This window comes from Ambystoma mexicanum, chromosome 7p (genome assembly GCF_040938575.1).
Source record: "Ambystoma mexicanum isolate Mex_15411 chromosome 7p, UKY_AmexF1_1, whole genome shotgun sequence".
NCBI lineage: Eukaryota > Metazoa > Chordata > Amphibia > Caudata > Ambystomatidae > Ambystoma > Ambystoma mexicanum.
The window spans coordinates 675,099,203-675,117,615 of NC_090939.1; positions in this window are offsets into that span (position 1 = coordinate 675,099,203).

The following is an 18,413-nucleotide window of genomic DNA, read 5'->3' on the forward strand; positions in this document are numbered from 1 at the left end:
TACATTTAAAAAAAACATTAAAAAAATGATTTTCTCTTTGCTAGTATTCTGCCTCATCACAAAACTATGGCAAATTTACAGCCACTTTATGTAAGAGCCTTCTGCAAATGATGGTTTAAGATTATCTAGAATTCTCTATCCCAACAAAGATGCCAAACTTAGGTTCAACAACTGAATGTAATCTCCTCCCTGCCTCCAACCAATTATGTGCTTTTATCTGACTCGTTCTGGTCACTGACAAGAAATATCATGTGCCTGCATGTCATGCAAGGTGGTCAAGGGGATTCCCTTCTACATAATATTAGTAGTCGTAAGATGCCAGCACATTTGTTTTGCAGTCAGTCATAATCACGGAATATAATTGCCTGCTTCCGAACTATTATTTTGTTTCTCTTTGGTAGTATTTTTTCACAGTTGTCACAATAAGATTTTACCCTCAGTCGCAATGACGGATTCCAATCTCCTCACTTATAGCCACTGAACATAACTGCTTGCTTCCAAACAATTCATGATTTTCTTTTTCCTAGTATTCTCTCTCATCACAAAATTATTGCACAGTTACAACAAATAGATCCCGCCAAAATTCTCTGATTCTCTCAAGGGGATTATTTTGTCTTGAAACAAAAAGATGTAGCACTCAATAACAGCCACTGGGTGAAATCTTCTACCTTCCCCCAACCAGTTCTGTGATTGTCTCCTGCTAGTCACAGACAAGAAACATCACATGCATGTCTGTCACCCAAGGTTATTCTCTCCTCCAGAGCAGCCACAAAAAGATGGCTTATCCTAAATTTAATTTCTACTTTTCCCTCGCCAAAATCCTATTTTATTTTTCTCACTCTCCTCAACTAAATCCCTATTTCAGTTTACTGCCTCACTCTGATCTAAACCATATTTCATTTTTGTAACTCTCCCTCACTATATTCTTTTCAGTTGTCCAACTCCTCATTAACTGAACTCAATTTCAATTGCCTGTCTCTTCCTGAATTACTCTAGCAATCTTCTGTCTCTGCCTTCAAGACTTATCATGAACTTCGACCAAGCATGTTTTATATATCTAACCTTGGTGAGTGAGCCCATCGGAATCAACTTAACCAAATCCAATAGAAGTTTGAGAATAAGTTTGTTGGGGTGTATTGGCCAAAATACAAGCCATTCAGAAGTTGGCCAAAAAGGTTTGCTAATGCTTACTGTTGGTCTGTGTATGTAGCTACCAGGAGACCTCCCAAAATTCTCCATGTTTATTTTGTGTTTCATGTATTATCTGCATTTTGTAGGTTATAATATCCTACCAATCCTGTGACCATGTTTGCCTGCATCTGGTATAGTCTATAAGTAACAGCAATGGGTCATTATATTCTATGTCCTTTTCACGGTGCTGAATATGTTGTTTTTACCATCAACAATAATTTACCAATTTCCAGGATTGTCTCAAACCAAGATTCTTGGAAACTTGGGTTGCGTAGGGTCTGTATCGCACCTGGCTCTGCAGCAAAGACAAAAATCTGCATCTGAAGTGCAACCACTGCAATCACTTACAGACATATTCTCAAGTCCTTCTTTGTGCCCCCTTTTCCCTTTAGCTCATACAAATAATTATTTGTTTAACTTTGTAATTTTTTTTTTCTGGCACCATATTTCTCACTGTAACCCAGCATTCTTCCTTCACTGTCTCTTATGTTTTTTGTCCCCTTTTCACAAATCAATTTTTATATCTTTCTTAAATATAAGCCATGATCACATATTGTCTCTCAATTTAATATAGCTACATTTGGACGGATTGCACTTTTTTTTTCTCAGAATAGTTGCTTGTCTCTGTGATCAAATTCGAAAAAAGAAATCCGTTTGATAAATAGTGGCCCTGATGCAGCATAGACTTGCAGATATGCTGTGTCCCTCATCAAGATGGCATCTGTCCAAATGTTGAGCATGCAGTCTTCAGAAAACAAAACAACACATCCTGCAACTCTGAATCGGGATCCTGTAGTCATGCGCTCATTCACAAATTAAAACAGTTTGTGCATGAGAATAGAGTGCAATTTCACATTAATGAACAAGATATGTAACACTTGCTAACATTTTTTACACAATGCAGATACTTGATAAAAAAAAAATAAGGCACTTTAAAAAAAAGAGTCAAACACCAATTGGAGACAACATAAATTTAATATACACAAGTTATTTAAGATACACAAGTAAATTTAAGATACACAGATCCTTCTCACCCTGACAGGAGACTATGACACGGACTCTGCCACCCTTAACAACATCTACAATACAATCCAAATGTGGATGGCTATCAACGGCCTCTGCCTTAACTCCGACAAAAGTGAGCTCCTACTCGTAGGCTCCCCTGACACCATCAAAAAAGACTCAATCAGGATCCCAGTACTAGACACAGTAAAAACACTAGGCGTCTACTTAGACTCCGACCTATCCATGACCAGACAAGTAAACGCCATTGCCTCCTCTGCTGCTTACCATGCAAAACTCCTTAACGCAATCAGACCTTATCTGTCAAAAGAAACATGCACTAACATAGCCAGGGCCATTACTGGCTCACAGCTTGATTATTGCAATAGTCTCTTCCTAGGGACCTCCAACAAAAACCTTGAAAAGCTCCAAGTAATACAGAACAATGCCCTGCGTGCTGCACAAGGCATTGCCAAGAGAGACCACATCACCGCTGCCAGAAAAGCATCCCACTGGCTGCCCATAAAGGAAAGGATCTTATTCAAAGCTCTAAGCATCACCCACAAATGCGTCCATCTCGTCGCCCCAATGTACCTTTCCCAGAGGATCCTCCCGGTCTCCTCCGCAAGACCCACCAGGTCACCCTATGTCAGCATGCTCTCAGTACCGAGGGTAAAAAGCGCCAGAGCAGGGGGCTCTAGCTTCCCGTACCTCGCTGCCGTACACTGGAACACCCTCCCTAGCTCCTTGCGCTCTGAACCCTCACTGGCCGCCTTTCGGAAAGCCTTGAAAACGACCCTGTTCACCTAACAAACATATGCCTAGCCTTCATGAATGTTCATGTATGATGCATTACGTGGTATGACACCACCTATATCTGATCACAGGTCACTGCCTCACTGTTAACCCAAGGCACAACCTGTACCCATTGTAACTAAGTTTTCCTTAGAAGTAACAGTGCCACAATGCCCCCGGGCTGTCTGCGCGCTATATAAATGTAATAAATAAATAAATAAATAAATAAAAATTGTTAAAAATGCACATCGTGTCTGGGAATTAATGACAAGATATAGTGAATACTTTGATATACACCGCTGCACAGCAGTGGCTGGAATCACCATTTAAAGATCGTGGCCACAGTTCCACAATTGTTTTGCCTTCTGTTTTTGGCAAAGCAGCAGGGCAAGCAATGAAGAAAATGTGTGTGCTGTGAGCAGCAACGCGGCCAGTTGTATAGGATTGAAACAAAACAAGCATCAGAGGCTCTTTATGCATTTTCAATATAATATTTAAATTTCAGTTATTAGAGAAAGAAAAAATCAAAGTGAAGATATAGGGCCTCATTACAAGTAGGGCAGTAAGTTGGGCGGTAATTCTCCCAGACAGATCTATCGTTACCGCTGTGGCATCTGGCGGAATTACCGCCATATCATAGGTTGATGGGAGCACGCACAAACCATCAGTGGTAACGGATTTATGCCGAAAATCAATTTTCAAATATTGACAGAATTAGCTTTACAGCCAGAAAAATGTAAGAATTACAGAGTGGTAATTCCGCCGGCAGATAACCACTGGGTGGAAATAAAATAATTTCGCAAATGGGAAGCTCAGCGATGGCCATCTTTAAAAACACAATACAACTTCAATCCAACATGTGCCTTTCCCATCCAGCAACCAAACCTGTGGAAATATGCCATAAGCCAAGGAGAAGAGGAGGTTGCCAGAATTGAGGGCCCACAAACCCAGATTCAGTGAGGCAGAGCTACAGGTATTGGAAGATGAGGTGGGGTACAATGCTGATGATCTGTTTGGGGCAAATCAGCAGAAAACATCGGTATGCCGCAAGAGCATAATATAGGCCAACATAAGGAACAAAGTAGTGGGAATGGTCACTGGGCAGCGGGATGTGGACGACTATGGTAAGAGGTGGAATGACCTTAACGCATGTGTCTGCAGTCTCCTTGCCATTCATCCCGTGGAACCACTGCACCATACCCCCTGAGAGGAGAGAGTGGCAAGCATCTCCCACATGGAAGGGAAAGTGGGAATTGGGGCAGCAGGTGCGGGAGAAGGAAGCCAAAGAGAACCAGGTGGGTAAAAAAGCACACCGTGGGAAATGTGAAGGCAGTGCATGTGTCCCAGCCGGCATTCGGCTAACACACAGGTGACAATGTTGATGTTGAGTCCCTTCTGGCTCACTGTGAACAATGCCATAGGAATATGCATGATGATCCATACTATGTGTACACCTAGAAGTTGCACCATGTGGCAAAGAAGTAAAACAAATGTGATGACTGTAGACATCAACAAACTCGTCAGCTCATGCACCCTTGACAGCTTGAAATGCACAATGTCATGACCATCAACCCAGAAATACCGCCAGTCATGCCATATGCACCATGTCAGATGATTATTACCAGGCCAAAACATGTGCCCTATAGCATCAAAAAAGGTATCTAGCTCATGAGTCAGAGTACTATCACAAACCTGGCAGGACACATAGGACTGGACAGACACCCTCCACAAATGTAATCCTAGGACTGTATCCACCTGCACAAACAACCCAGGGGACACACCCTAGCCGTCAAACCATGACGATCACACACCTGCACCTGTATCATTTGAAAAACTAGCTAAGTAATGTTGAAGGTGCATAGGCAACCCAAGTGCCAGTGCACTGCGCACATTACAGGCATGCGAACCAGACACATAGATGGACGCAAGCCCCTGACCATTTCCTGTGTTCCGTTCATGCACCTGCCACAGTATACATGGCAGCTGTATCTAGGTCTTTACTCTCATTACAGGCACACAATGCAGCCAGGGTAAAGGTAAAAGTGGCAGTGATGTATCGCCTCCACATGCTGTGCCTATCAATGCAGCAGTAGACCCTGCAACCCAAAGCACCTCTTCTGCCACCCATGCTGTCCAGACCTCAGGCAGCTGCCACAAGACCCCAGCCAAAAAAGATGGATCAAAGGTGTACTCAGAGCTGCCACCTCTACCAGCCACCCCGTACTGACCTCTGCCCTGCCACTGCCACCAAGCCGCCTGCCCCCACATCTGCTGCTGCACCCATCACCACCTCAGCTGCAAATCTGGCAATTCCCTTTCCAGTTGTTCCATCCGTCACCTCAAATGCCAACAGTGTGCCTGGGTCAAGTCAAGCAGGATTACCACTGGTGATTACCACCACCAGGTACCCTTCATCGCTCTTCAGCATTCGGCTCACTGTCATCTGTAAGGGGTGGGGTTGGAGCTGACTTGCCCTCATAATGACCACCCCCTAAAGGCCTTGATCCTCCTGTGATCAGTCCTACCCAAGCCTGTGTTGCAGTCGACCTGCAATCACTCACACAGCCTGATGATGGTGATGATGCTTCAGACGGTGGCAATGCAGCAATCTTTTACAGTGATGTTTCACCCACCACCTCATCCGTCCACCCACATGCTGTCCTGCCCAGTGATGCTTTATCTGCCATCTGACAGATGCTCATAAGAATGGAGCAGCGGCAAAAGAGGATAGATGTGCTCACATAGCTTCATTTGCAGCATGAACAGGCTATGTGGGATGCCGTGCAAGAGGCCACAAGAGGAATAGCCAGGGAAATGGCCCATCAGTGTCAACACCTATCTGAGTCTACAGTGGCGAATACTGTGGTGGATGAAGGAGCTTACGAGGCACTGTCGTCGGGTCAGGAGAATATGCAGAGGACACTTCTCCTCATGATGCAACACATGCATAGCCTGGAGTCAGGTCTGCCTCTTTTTACATGCAAGGAAGTCCCCATAAGAGGTTTTAACGCACCACCACTCACACACCAAAGGTACCTTCTTGCTAAAATAACAACATAAATAATTACTTGACTCCAAGGTGACATTGGAGATTGAAGGAGGTGAGAGGCTATGGGTTTAATAGACTTAATAGATGGAGTCTGCATCACAAGTAAAGATTTAGTAGTCTTTTGGGTTGTGTCATAGATTTTACTACAGGGATTAATTTATTTACATTGTGAAGTGCGTATATTTTCTGTCCGCAAGAATTGTCTATCAATTCATGACGCTGAAATCGCCCATGGCTTCCTTCTGCACACTCATTCTGTGCTGGTCTGCCAGACCATGTCTCATCACTGTCCTTGTCTAATTCTCCCTGTGCCATGTCCTCCTCAGCAGGCAATGGTGCATTCCTCCTGATGCACATGTTATGCAGCATCACACACACAAGGACTATTTTTCTCTGGACTGTACATAAGTGCCCCTCCAGTCCGGTGAAGGCATCAGAATCTTCCTTTCAAGAGTTGAAATGTGCATGCTATGAATACCCTGGTCCGTGTGTCTGTGCCTCGTTTTAGGTCATATCATATGGCGTCCCAGGGTTCCGTATTGGGGTCATGAGCCATGGTAGTTTTGGGCAGCCTGAGTCACCTGCAAGTGGAATGAAACCGTGTCACTTGTAAATAGGTAAGTCATTAATTCATTCATTTTGTCATTTTTTATAGTGCCTTTCACCATACTTATGGTCCCAAGGTGTTTTTGCTTGAACGCCCTCGGTGGGACCCGATTCCAACATTTAAAGCGGAATTTGGGAGGTGCAATTATGCGTGTGTGCATTTCAGCCATTAAAGTTATGCAAGGGTGGCCAAGACCCTGTTAGTCACCCATGTCTAAATGGAGTGTGTATGGGGGCAGCAGAGGTATACTATGGACTAAAGGGGGCGATTGTGCTTAAGGAGATATGTGGGAATCTACAGTTCGAATTTCTGTCCTTAAAAGTTGCTTCATTCTTATGGCAGAGGTGATGTGTTATATGTGAGTGTAGGGTGTGTGGAGTGATACCGTGCCTACTGCTAAGTTGTGAAGGTACTGTTTGCGAGAGGAGAACTGGGTTAGCTGTACAAACAGCAATGCCTACTTCCTGAGTTTCATCTTTGTGCAGAGAGAAATGCTACATTTTACAAGCAATCTAAGTGCTATTTGAATGGATAACACTCACCCTCTGCGAGGTTCTCAGAGTGAGAGATTTTCATCCCTGGTTCCTTCTAGAGCGAAAACAAGGACACAATTTCATGATTACTCCTGTGCTTTAGAGTTACATGCAGTGCCAACCATGAGTGGGGGGGTCGAGGAGCCTGATTGTGCTCCTAAGGGATGATCAGCGTGATTTTTCTAAGGTTCAGTTTAAGTGCAATGCATTGCCAAGCCCATATGAGTGCAATACCGGCTCCACTGTCAGGATTCGTTCCAGGTGCGAGTTACTGGAGTGACTACCAGAGTGCTCTGTGTGTGCTTGGTGTCCCACAAGGAAGGTTGGGTGGGAGAGCAAAGCAGCTGAAAGGAAAAAAGTGGCTAGTAACTTGCATAAAGGCAGGTGGCGGAAGTGTGCAGAGGATGTCTGGGGTGAGGGGGACTGTAGGATGAATTGTATGTGCGAGAGACAGGGAGGTGGGGGATAAGGAAGTCGGTGGGAACAGCCAGGTTTTCAGTTCTTTCCCTGAAGGGCAGGTGATCCTCTATGAGGTGGAGCGCCAGGTGGAGGGGGTTCCAGAAAGTGCGTGCAAGGAGAGAGAAACAGGCACCTCCTAATCTGGAGGATCTGAAAGGAGGAACTGCTATGAGGTGTGTGGAGCCTGATCTGAGGATTCTGGTGGGGCGTTGGCAAGTGAGTTTTTTTGTTTTGGAGGAATTCGGGATCTTTCTTGTGAATTGGCGGTGGGTAATGCACATGGCTTTGAAGGCGGTCCATCGGCTGATGGGCAGTCAGTGGAGTGTCCTGTGTGCGGGCGAGATGTGTTCTCTAGAGGAGAGTTTGAGGAAGAGCCCAGCTGCAGAATTATGAATCTGTTGGAGCTTTCTCAGTTGGTATGTTGGCGTGCCTAGGTAGAGGGACTTAGAGTAGTCTAGGCGCAAGAGGATGATGGCCATGATTGTGGAAACTCTATGGGGGTAGGTGAGATAAGCAAAGAACCGTTTGAGGATGCTGAGGTGGAAGGTGCACGATTTGGACACTGCATTGATGTGACAGGAAAGGATCAGGTCTGAACTAAAAGTGCATCCTAGGTATTTGACTGAGGGGGATGCAATGGGCGCGGGTCCTAAAGAATGCGGCCAATGGATAAGTTAGGGTAGGAGAGCTGTTTTGCTGCAGATTGGGATTTCGCTCTTTCTGGGGTTGAGAAGCAGGTGATTGTTTGTCATCCAAAGGTCAATGTCTGAGAGGCAGGTTGCCAGGTCCGGGTTGTGTGAGAAGGGGGAGTTGGGAATCTTGGGGATGATCTGCGTATCGTCAGCGTAGTTATAACAGGTGAGATTGTAGGACAGGTGAGCTTGGGGAGGGGGGAAAGGTAGAGGTTGAAGAGAAGGGTGGAGATGGAGTCTCCCTGGGGAAGGAAGGCGAGAGATGATTTGGGAGCCGTTGGAGAGGAAAGAGGAGATCCATCTGAGGGTGGAGTCCCTTATGCCTAGGTCAAACGGTTTGTTTGTGAAGATGGAGTGGTTAATCGTGTCAAAGGCTTCTGAGAGGTCAAGCAGTATGAGAGCAGCACAGCCCTCAGAATCTGCTGTTCTTTTCAGGTCATGTCAGCTACCATGATATGATAGGTTATTTAAAACGCGCTTAATACCCAGAGGTTTCTAAGCACGGACCCGGGAATCGAACCCGTGTTGCTTCGTGTTGTCTTGTTTCCAAGACGAGCACGTTGTCGCTGTGCTATCCAGAGACGATCGTCCCAGATAGAGACCAGGGAGAATTTAGCTCCATGCAGAGGTCTGAAGCCAGACTGGGCAGGGTCAAGAAGGCTGTGGGCCTTGGTGAAGAGGCTGAGCTGGGAGTATGCCGTGCAATCTAGTAATTTGTAAGTCTATGAAGCGGTTGAGATGGGGCGGTAATTGGAGGGGAGCAGGGGGCCAAATGAGGGCTTTTTTAGTAGTAGTTTCGCTTAAGAGGTTTTGTATGTTGGTGTAAAGATACCTGCTGTTAATCAGTGGTTGATTATAGATCTTGTAAGGGAGCCTGCACAGGTGGAAGAGAGGATATTTTTTAGGAGGTCCGGAGGTAGAGGTCGGCCAGGGCAGGGGTCTCCTGGGGAACCTGACTACGGCTATTGGAGAGGTGCCTTGAGATTTTGGGATGGGAGATTGCAGAAAAGGAGCTGAAGTGGGTGCAAGTTGTAGGCAGTGGTCGGGGGCTGGTGGAATAGGGGCGGAAGGGGCTGGTAATTTATCATGGATAGTGAGGTTCCTTTCAATGGCTATGTTGTAGTAATGGTCGGAAAGGAAGTAGCACATTGCCTGGGAGATGGGGGTGGGGAGGAAGAGCAGAAGGGGGGGTCTTGAACTCAGATATGATCTTGTGGAGTTCTTTGCATGGGTTGTTTGCATTGGCAGTGTAGGAAGTGTAGAAGGCATATTTGGCTTTTCTAATTTCGACTCTGTCTAGGCAGGGTGGCTTCGTTTTGGGCAGAAGGGTTGGTCAGCCAGTGTCGATCCAGGCAATGGCTGAGGGTTTTAAGGAATTTGAGCTGAGGGCTGAACCACATGGGGGAAGGACTGGTGTGTGGGATGTGGGTTTTGTGGGAATTAAGGGGGGCAGAGCGTCTGAGAGCCATTGATTGAAAAGGGCTGGGGTTCCTCCCTCGAGGGGGAGATTGGGAAGGGAGGAGAGTGGGGCAGATGCTTACCTTGATCCAGAACAGGATTCTGGAGAAGGTAGCAGGGGCGGGAGGTGGAGAAGTAAAGGGGATGAAGGAATCAGGGCTGAGACGAGGATAGCCGAGTGATCAGTCCAGATGGGGGGGACGGGTGAGGGGAAGGAGTTCAAGTTGGACGAACTGAACACTACATCTAAGACGTGACCTGCAATGTGGGTGGGCCCTGATATAAGTTGCATCAGATTGATGGCTTCCATGTTGTCAATGAGATGACGGATCATGGGGCTGGGGGCGGTGTCAATCCCGATGTTTAGATGACCAAGAACAGTGAGACTTGGGTGAGAGAACAGAATGGGCGATACAGAGTCACTCAGGGAGTCTGCAAAGGTTCTATTATAGCCAGTTGGTCTGTAAAGGAGGAAGAAACTGAGGGACAAAGGAGGAGAGGATTGGAATTTAGCTATCAGGGATTCACAGTCATCATTGTAGGGTTGTTTCTCGACCTGTAAGGGTGAGAGGTGAGGTTTGTGGAGGATGGCTATACCACCTGCTCTGCTTGCTCTATTGTGAGTGATCAGGGAGTAGCCTGGGGGTAAGGCCTTGTGTGCACTGTGGAGGAAGTTGTCAGAGAACCAGGTTTCAGTGATGAAAAGGATGTCAGGGTTATCATCAGAGATAAGGTAAACATCATGTGTTTGTTTCTGGTGACTGACCTGGCATTGATGAGGATGTAAGAGAGGGGACTAGCGGGGCAATGTCCTGAACAGGGCGGGGGAGGGATTAAGGAGGGAGATGCTGTGGGTGGGGCTTGTGGTGCATGGGTGGGGTAAGAAGAAGGGGTGCGAGAAAGAGGGGAGAGTATAAGAGTATCGACAGGGTTGGTCATGGGGAGGGGGTCAGAGTGTAGCAGAGTGGGAGTGAAAGTGGTCATTTGGGCAGATGGGTGGAGGAGTGCCACTGATGGTGATTGTGAGTAGAAAGTTTTCTGTGCCTGAGCCAATGGGGGGCTGTCAGAGATGTGTGGGTGAGGGTGAGGGGGTCTGCAGAGTCTGGAGTTTTGGCCAAGGCTGTGCGGGCTGTGCTTAATGAAGTGAAGGTTGAGTACCTAGGTGGGGGGGAGGGGACCCAGAGAGAGGGGGATGTTGGAGGGGGTAGGAGTGGACAGTAGAGAGTGAAACCGGGGCAAAGGGGTTATCAGGGGAGAGGGAGCGAGTATGGACAGCGTTGGGTAGAGCAGGAGGAGTGGATATGGGGAGGGGGTGGAGTCAAGGTGGTAGCATAGGAGAAGAATGCAGAGCAGGTGTGGGGCAGCTCGGAAGGAGGGTTTTATGGTCCCGGGACGGCAGGTGGTGTTAAGATGGATTTCTAAACTCTGACATGGTGGGCAGAAATTTAGGAGGCCGCCCTAGTTCAGTGGAACAAAAAACCTTCTGGACAAACCAGACCAATCTACGGTAGCTTGGCAGGCGGTCAAGTCTAAGTCTCAGGAGTGGTGAGAGTGATCGGAAGCCCACAATGAGCACACTCAGTAAAACTCCACAGAATACTCCTAGACAAGTGTATATCAACAATACATTTATCATAGGCTTTTATAACTGAACACAAATAAACCACAGTAATCATAAAACAGTTTCCACACACGCTTTTCACTATGTAGCATATATACAAAATGCGTTTGGCCCGATGCGGATAAATAGGGGAACACAACCACGACCTGCAACAGAAGAGGTGAGTAAAACACAATTATTACATTAGGCAGTTCTGCAAATCGATCCCTAGCTTATGCAGTCCAGCCCTATGAAGTGGGGAGCCTTGTGCTTAAAAGTACAGCAGCGTGTTAACAATGCGCAGTCTTGCGTAGGAGCAAAAGCAGGTCCTCTTCAAGGAGCTGTAGTATTTCAGGAAGGGGGTGAGGTGATGAAAAATAAAGCCCTAATCTTTGAGGAGGGTCTACCCTGCAGGTAGAGCGACTTTCAGAGTTCGGGAATAGCTGAGGAGCACAGGCTAGCCCAGCTAAGGTGAGTATCTTTTCAGGGATTCTCGTGCGTAAAAACAAGTGGATGTGCCAGGGGGCCACCGGTAGGTAATGCAAGTACTAACCTACCCTAGCCACAGTCTGGGCCAAACATTTGTCAGTCTAGTCCCGGTCGCTCCTGCAGTTACAGGTCGCTCCGGCACTCTCATCGGATGCAAGACTGGACGATTGTCCATGGTGGCACAGTAGCCTTTTCTCTGCTCTTGAAGAAGAAAGGAAGACCGTTCCAGTGCAGCAAGTCTCAGGGCACGGGGGGACTGGTCTGCAGGCACTTACAGTGACAGTCACCACAGCTGCAACACTGGGAACGCAAATGCTCACGGCGTGGCACACTCTCATAAATCATGACCCAGAGGAGCTAGGACAATGAGAGAGATGAGAGAGGGCCCATAACCACAAGTAAGCAATTCCCAAAGTCTTGAATCTCAACTCAGGACAGCGGCGCTCCTATACGCTACCCCGGGTTTGAGCTGGTCAGTTTACTGGATGGCCCAGGAACACTTTCAAGAGGCTCTTAGCGAGGCTAAGCAGGAGGTGCCAGGAGTAGCTGGTCCCACTTCCCGGCCTTCTTGGTACGATACAAAAGCAGGGGTCCGACGAGACAACAGCAGGGTCAGAGTGCCAAACCTTCCAGCACGTCTCTGGCGGTTCCAAGGGTCTGCTCTTTTGTTTCAGGATACTTGGCTCCTTCTGTAGTTCGGTGTGAGCTTCAGGTGATTAACCTGGAATGGATGCAGAGCCCCTTCTCTTATCCAAGATTCGTTTAACGCTCAAATCTGGGATAGCCAATAGAAGATCTGCTTGCTTGCATGCACCCCAGGTGTGGGCCAATCGTGGCCCACAGTGGTTCCAGTCATTCAGGCCTGCCAGACATACTGGCAGTCAAAGATCTAATAAATTACATTATATGCTTCTGGGTTAGTCACTGATGTGTGTGTGTGTGTGTGGGGGGGGGTGATAGATCAAAACAGCTGAGATTTGGCATAGCTCCATTCCTGTTTATGTGGTAACTGTTTGGCATGAGGTTGACATGTGGGAGGATATGTGTGTCCACTGTAAGGTTGTAGGAGATTTCAGTGGTGAGTCGTTTAGTCAGGGAGTAGAAAGATATACACAAACGAGGGGTACATAAATGCATTTCACTTCAACAGGGAGCAAGGTGATTGGACATCATCCAGGTACATGATAATAGCAGTCTTGTACATGCTTGTAGTCGTGTAGGTTCAATTTCATTTATGTTGTGTGGCGTCTGCCCCAATTGAGTCCATTCTCCAATAGTCGTTTGGTGAATACGTGTTGTGGAGTTGTTATATATTTTTAGTTTTGGCTAATATGTGACCATAAAGGGCCACCTATAAGGCAAAACTATTGCATTAGGGTACAGCTAGGGAAAAATGACGTATGAGGAGGGAGACAAAGCTTGTAGCTTGTAGCAATAGTTTTGTATGCCTGTAGCTCTCATATGCTTGCCAGCTCTACTTCTGCCTAAATAAATGTAATTTGGACAAACGAATATGTAGTAATGTATGGCTTCTCTGATTTCATCCGCTTTTCATCTATTCGTGCTCGCACATTTTCTGCCTTACTTCTGATTAGGCCTTGGTGTTTGGTTTGCAAAGGGCTTCATACCTGCTCAGGATCATGTACAGTTTTGCCAGTATTCTGTTTATTTTACATCTCTGAAGAATGGTTGGACAGAGTGTTGCCTTTTAATTTCCTCACCCACTTGATACTTTTCACAATTTCTGTTATGTTTACTCATTCAGTTATATGCTCAGTGGTGTAGCTTTCTGTGGTCTTTATGACATGCCAATATTATATATGTATGTTTTTGATCAGTACCATCTCTTATGGAATGCCAACATTTCTGATTGATTTTTTAATGTCCTTCTGCAACTTAGTTTTAGCCTCAGTTTCCATAAATTTCAGCTGAGCCGCTGTGTATCAGGCTTTTTTTTTTAATGATGCTGACCCTTTCATTGCATATCCCATAGCTAATGTTCTAGCCAGGATGTCTATAATTCATATAGCCATGGTTGTCTTCACAAATGGGTAAAGCCAAGATGAGCAGGTTGGCATGTGAAAGAAGGAATACACAGGTGAAAGGAGAGTGGCAGGGGCCCCAAATATTATGCATTTAATAGGGAAGAAGAGTAAGAAAGGAAATTGAAAGGAATCCTTTTATACCAAAATGATAGTTGCATCTGCTCTACATACAGTTATGGAGAGCGGATGCTCCCAAAACCCAGACTCAGAAAATGAACTCTAAAGATGTTATTAAAGAAAATATCCTTACATAAGGTGTCCGGATGTTTGCCAAATCAGCAAAACAAATGGTCAGGATAATACTGCAGAGGCTCAGGATATGTTGTGAGGAAAGGCGAGTAGGGAGTGAAAATGTCTGAAAGATTAGGAATTACCATATTTCTTCAGAGACGTTCTTCAGCCTGTTGCGTGGTGTTCCATAATGTTATACAAAGCAAATCCAGTTGCTGTCCACAGAGATGTTCCCACTAATCCTCCTGTGTCACAACAATGAAAATAAGTATTCATCAATATCTTTTCTTTTCAAGGAGGGCAACACTTCCCCCCTCTCAGTGCATCCTGGGAATGGTTTGTTGGAGCCCTGGACCACCATCTTGAGCTGTGGGTTTTACGAGGTCTGGATCTATGGCTCCTGGGTCCAGAGATGTTCCCCATCTGACTGTTGTCTTCTTGGGGCCTCTCCTGACAGAGCAGCAGCTCTTTATCATCAGACGGTGCCAAGGGTCACTGATTACAAGATGGTTTGGAGTGCTTCGCTGAGGGTTGGTATAGAGGCATAGCGCTCCTTCCATCAGGTGGGGCACACAGTCAATGCTTGTCACCTGGCTTGGGCTGCTTTGGCTGGGTTCATCAGAGACCCGTGCCCCTACTGTTGATTTCCACCAGGTGTTTTCTTCCTCCTGCCTGAGCCTATGCTGTCTTCCCGTCCTAGCATTGCCATCTCATTCTTAGACCCACTTTCCTCTGGACTCAGGTGGTCTTCCATAACCACCCTGTGCTGCTCGCTAAATAGGCACAATCTTTCCTGTTCTTTCTTCTTTTTCTGTTCTCTCTTCTATGCCGCAACTCTGTTTCTTGCCTCCAGAATCAACTTCCAGCCCACTCTTCTGATCCTCAATCTGCTTCCAATCACCCTCTTCCACTTATCTATCCCAAACCATGTCTCTTTTGTTATTCTCCAGAGTGGTATCGCATCCCTTCCCCTCTCCAGCTGTATCTTCCCCTTTCAATCCAGTTGATTACTGCCCCCCTTCAACCCCACAATATCCTAGTCTGTCTCCTTCCCTTTGAAGCCCTGCCTAGGCTGCCCGACCTACGCAGAGTCCCTTTGTACTCTCAGAATGTGAATAACAAATCAGAAAATGCTGTTGTAAGCCAAGGAGGTGCTCTGTTATATGTGGAGTGCCTTTGTTGCACAAACGTATACATTCTATCTCCTATTACGCTGTGCTGGAAAAGGAGAACAATTGCGATTTGGTTTTACTTCACTTTAATTGAATCCTTGATTTGAAACTATTTTCACAGTGGTCCTGTATCCCGGGAGGGACCCTAGAACTGTACAAAAGTAGTCCCCTGTCAGCGTTCCCATAGGGATAAATATACCAATCTCATTGTCCCTGTTTTCACAATTCTGTAACTTCATTTCCTTAGAGAGAACATGCTTATTTTCCTCGGACCTGGTTTGGGTCTGCCTGGAGAGAGCTTACAGCTCTTTCCACCTTATGGGGCATTCTAGTCCTGTCTCCTCAGGACTTCAATAGCTTTTGGTGTCAATGGGGGGTTCCTAGGGACATTATATGAATGTCTCCCTGCCGGGGGTATTCCTCACAATATTCAGGAGTCAGAGTATTGTTCCACTTCATACCATGAAATCGACCATCTAGGAATTGGGTGATCTTTTAACATAGTCAATTACCTGTGTGCACTTTCCTACGTTGCAGATGATTTTTTGGCCTCTGTGACTCCTGCCCATTTTGTTGTTTTTAGCTGGTACTGTCCTGAAGTGAAAACCCTTACCCTAATGGCATTTGGTAGCAAAGGTTTCCAGCAGCAGAATAAAGCCATTTTCTTGATTTGAAGGTTTTAAATTCAGGGTTGTTCAACTTTTAACCCATCCCAGTGATATTCTTTAAGACAATATTGGGACCACTCTTCTTTATTGTCTCCAGTTTCCTGTCATGAGCGTATTGGGGTTTCATTCCCATTTGGGGGGTAGGTGTTTGACTATCCATGGCATGGTCTTCTCTTGTGTTTTCTTCACTTGCGTCTTGGCAAGTCTATTTCTCTTTGGTAGGGATTCAAAATTAACCTTTGCCTTCGGTCTCATCCATTTTGCGAAGAGAAATCTTGAGCCAGTTAACTCCTCCCTCCCCATCTTTGTTTTTTCAACAACCTTTGGAGTTTCTCAGGGCTCTGCCTTTTCTTGTAATGTTTATATTTTACCATTGCTAAAACTGATCAAGATCTTTATTGTTGTGTAGACGATACAGAGATTTTTGTAAGATAGTCGGGTCTCAACAAGTCATCCTTTTCTCATCCACCAGGTCTTTCTGCTGTGAAGAGGTGGCTGAATAAGAACTTCACGAAGTATGTGGAAATCGTCCCTTTGGACAATGCATTTAGGCAGTTGTACTCCTCCGGCTATTTAAGTTACAAACTAAGTGGTGATCATTGGCTCCAAGCTATCAATCGTGCACCAAGTAAACAATGCAGTAAAAGTGGGCTTGTGAGACCTAAAAACATTGAAACCAACCCTAGCTCTTCGTAATCATGAACAGAAGACTGCTCTCATGTTGGTTTGTGCAATGTTCTGACCAAGTTATGCCAGTTGATTGAATCTTGGCATTCTGGTCTCTGTAACTCAACGACTACAGTACCTGCAGAATACCGGATCATTTCAGGGACCAGGTGTTGGGGGTCTTCCTCCCTGCCTCTGCATGTGCTGCATTGGCTCTCGTACTATACTGACATCACATGTAGGGCCATTTAAGGCACTATGCATCATATTCATCACCCACATGTATTGTGGGTTTGCTTCACCTGTTTTTTTGTGAGAGACTCCAATCACCTATTCCAACCAGAACACTAAGATCGACCTACAGCCTTCTGTAAGTGGAACCCAAATGTCACACGATTCAAAGTATTGATAGGTCTTTCACTTGCCTAACATCCCCTCTTTGGAACTCTGTTCCTGCCGCTTTGAAAACCTTAAAATGCACCTTAAACTGTACCTGCCCTGCAGAAATTTTGGCTACTAAACTTAGGGAGCCTCATTATAGCCTCAGTTAAGTGTAGACCCTTTCAGTTCCTGGATGCCACAAGTGGCAAGAATGTGCTCTATAAATGTCATTATATAACATAACATTCTGACAAAATGATTTCTGCTCTGTAGGAGTATAGAGGTGATTAGTGAATAAATCACTTACTCAGCTCTCACACTGCTACAAACCAACAGTGATCCAAATCATAAAGGCAAAACAGTCACAGTCAAGACCATCTTCGCCTTTTGGAGTAACGTAGGCCGAGGGAAGGTTATGCCCTTAAGAGGGGTGTGAATGTGATTCAGTAGTGACCCAAACAGCAAAGTACCACAGCTCAAAACAAAGGGAATGTCCAAGCAAGTTATATAAAAATAAAAATACTTTAATTCAACACAAAATCTGCAAGGAAACTAGATAGAAAACTGTATTAAAAACCTAGCCCTGTGAAAAGGACAGATAATATGTAGAAAAGGGAGAAAGCAGCACTCTTGGTGAGAATACAGGGGTGAACAGCAATTTCAAAGACCATCATTTTCTTTGTTTCCTTACTCCATGGTGGTCACTGATCTGTCCCCGCTACCACCTCCTTCCCACCTACCCAGCAGTCCACTCTGAGCACCAGTGGGGTAACGAAGCGATATCCTCCAGCAGGTAAGCACATTTGGACTTTGCACACAGTTTTGTGTTGTGTAACATTTTTGCCATCTACTTCTGAGGAGTGAAGAGAAACACTGTACTTCCCTTTTATTCTCTGCCCATTGCATTTGTATATGTTAGCACATGCGGGCTGTGAGCACTCGGCTCTCTCTTCACCTTTCTGCAATGGCCGCCCTCCTTCTCGGCACTGTAGTGCCTCCGTGGGTTACCATGGCTGCAGATCAGCCACACTTGTGATTGGCTGCATTGCGGGATATTGGGCCTACAAGGAGCCAGCCGGCGAGTGAGCCGGCTAGCCCTCCGAACCAAGGACCACAAAAAGGCCCCTGTCTGGACCTGTCTGGAGCTGGAGGGAGATCCTCTCCCTGCCGCTGCTCCTTGTCCCTTTGCCTCTTGGCAATGCTGCCAAGCATTCACACTGACTTGGTCCACTGCACGATTTGACCACAAACAAAATCTTCACTTCAACTGCTCTGGTAAGCAACATGGATCGCATTGGTCTGGTCCATACACATTCCTTGGACACTCTGACTGCTCTAATAGTTTCCTGCTCCTTTTCCTACCTGCCTAATCTAT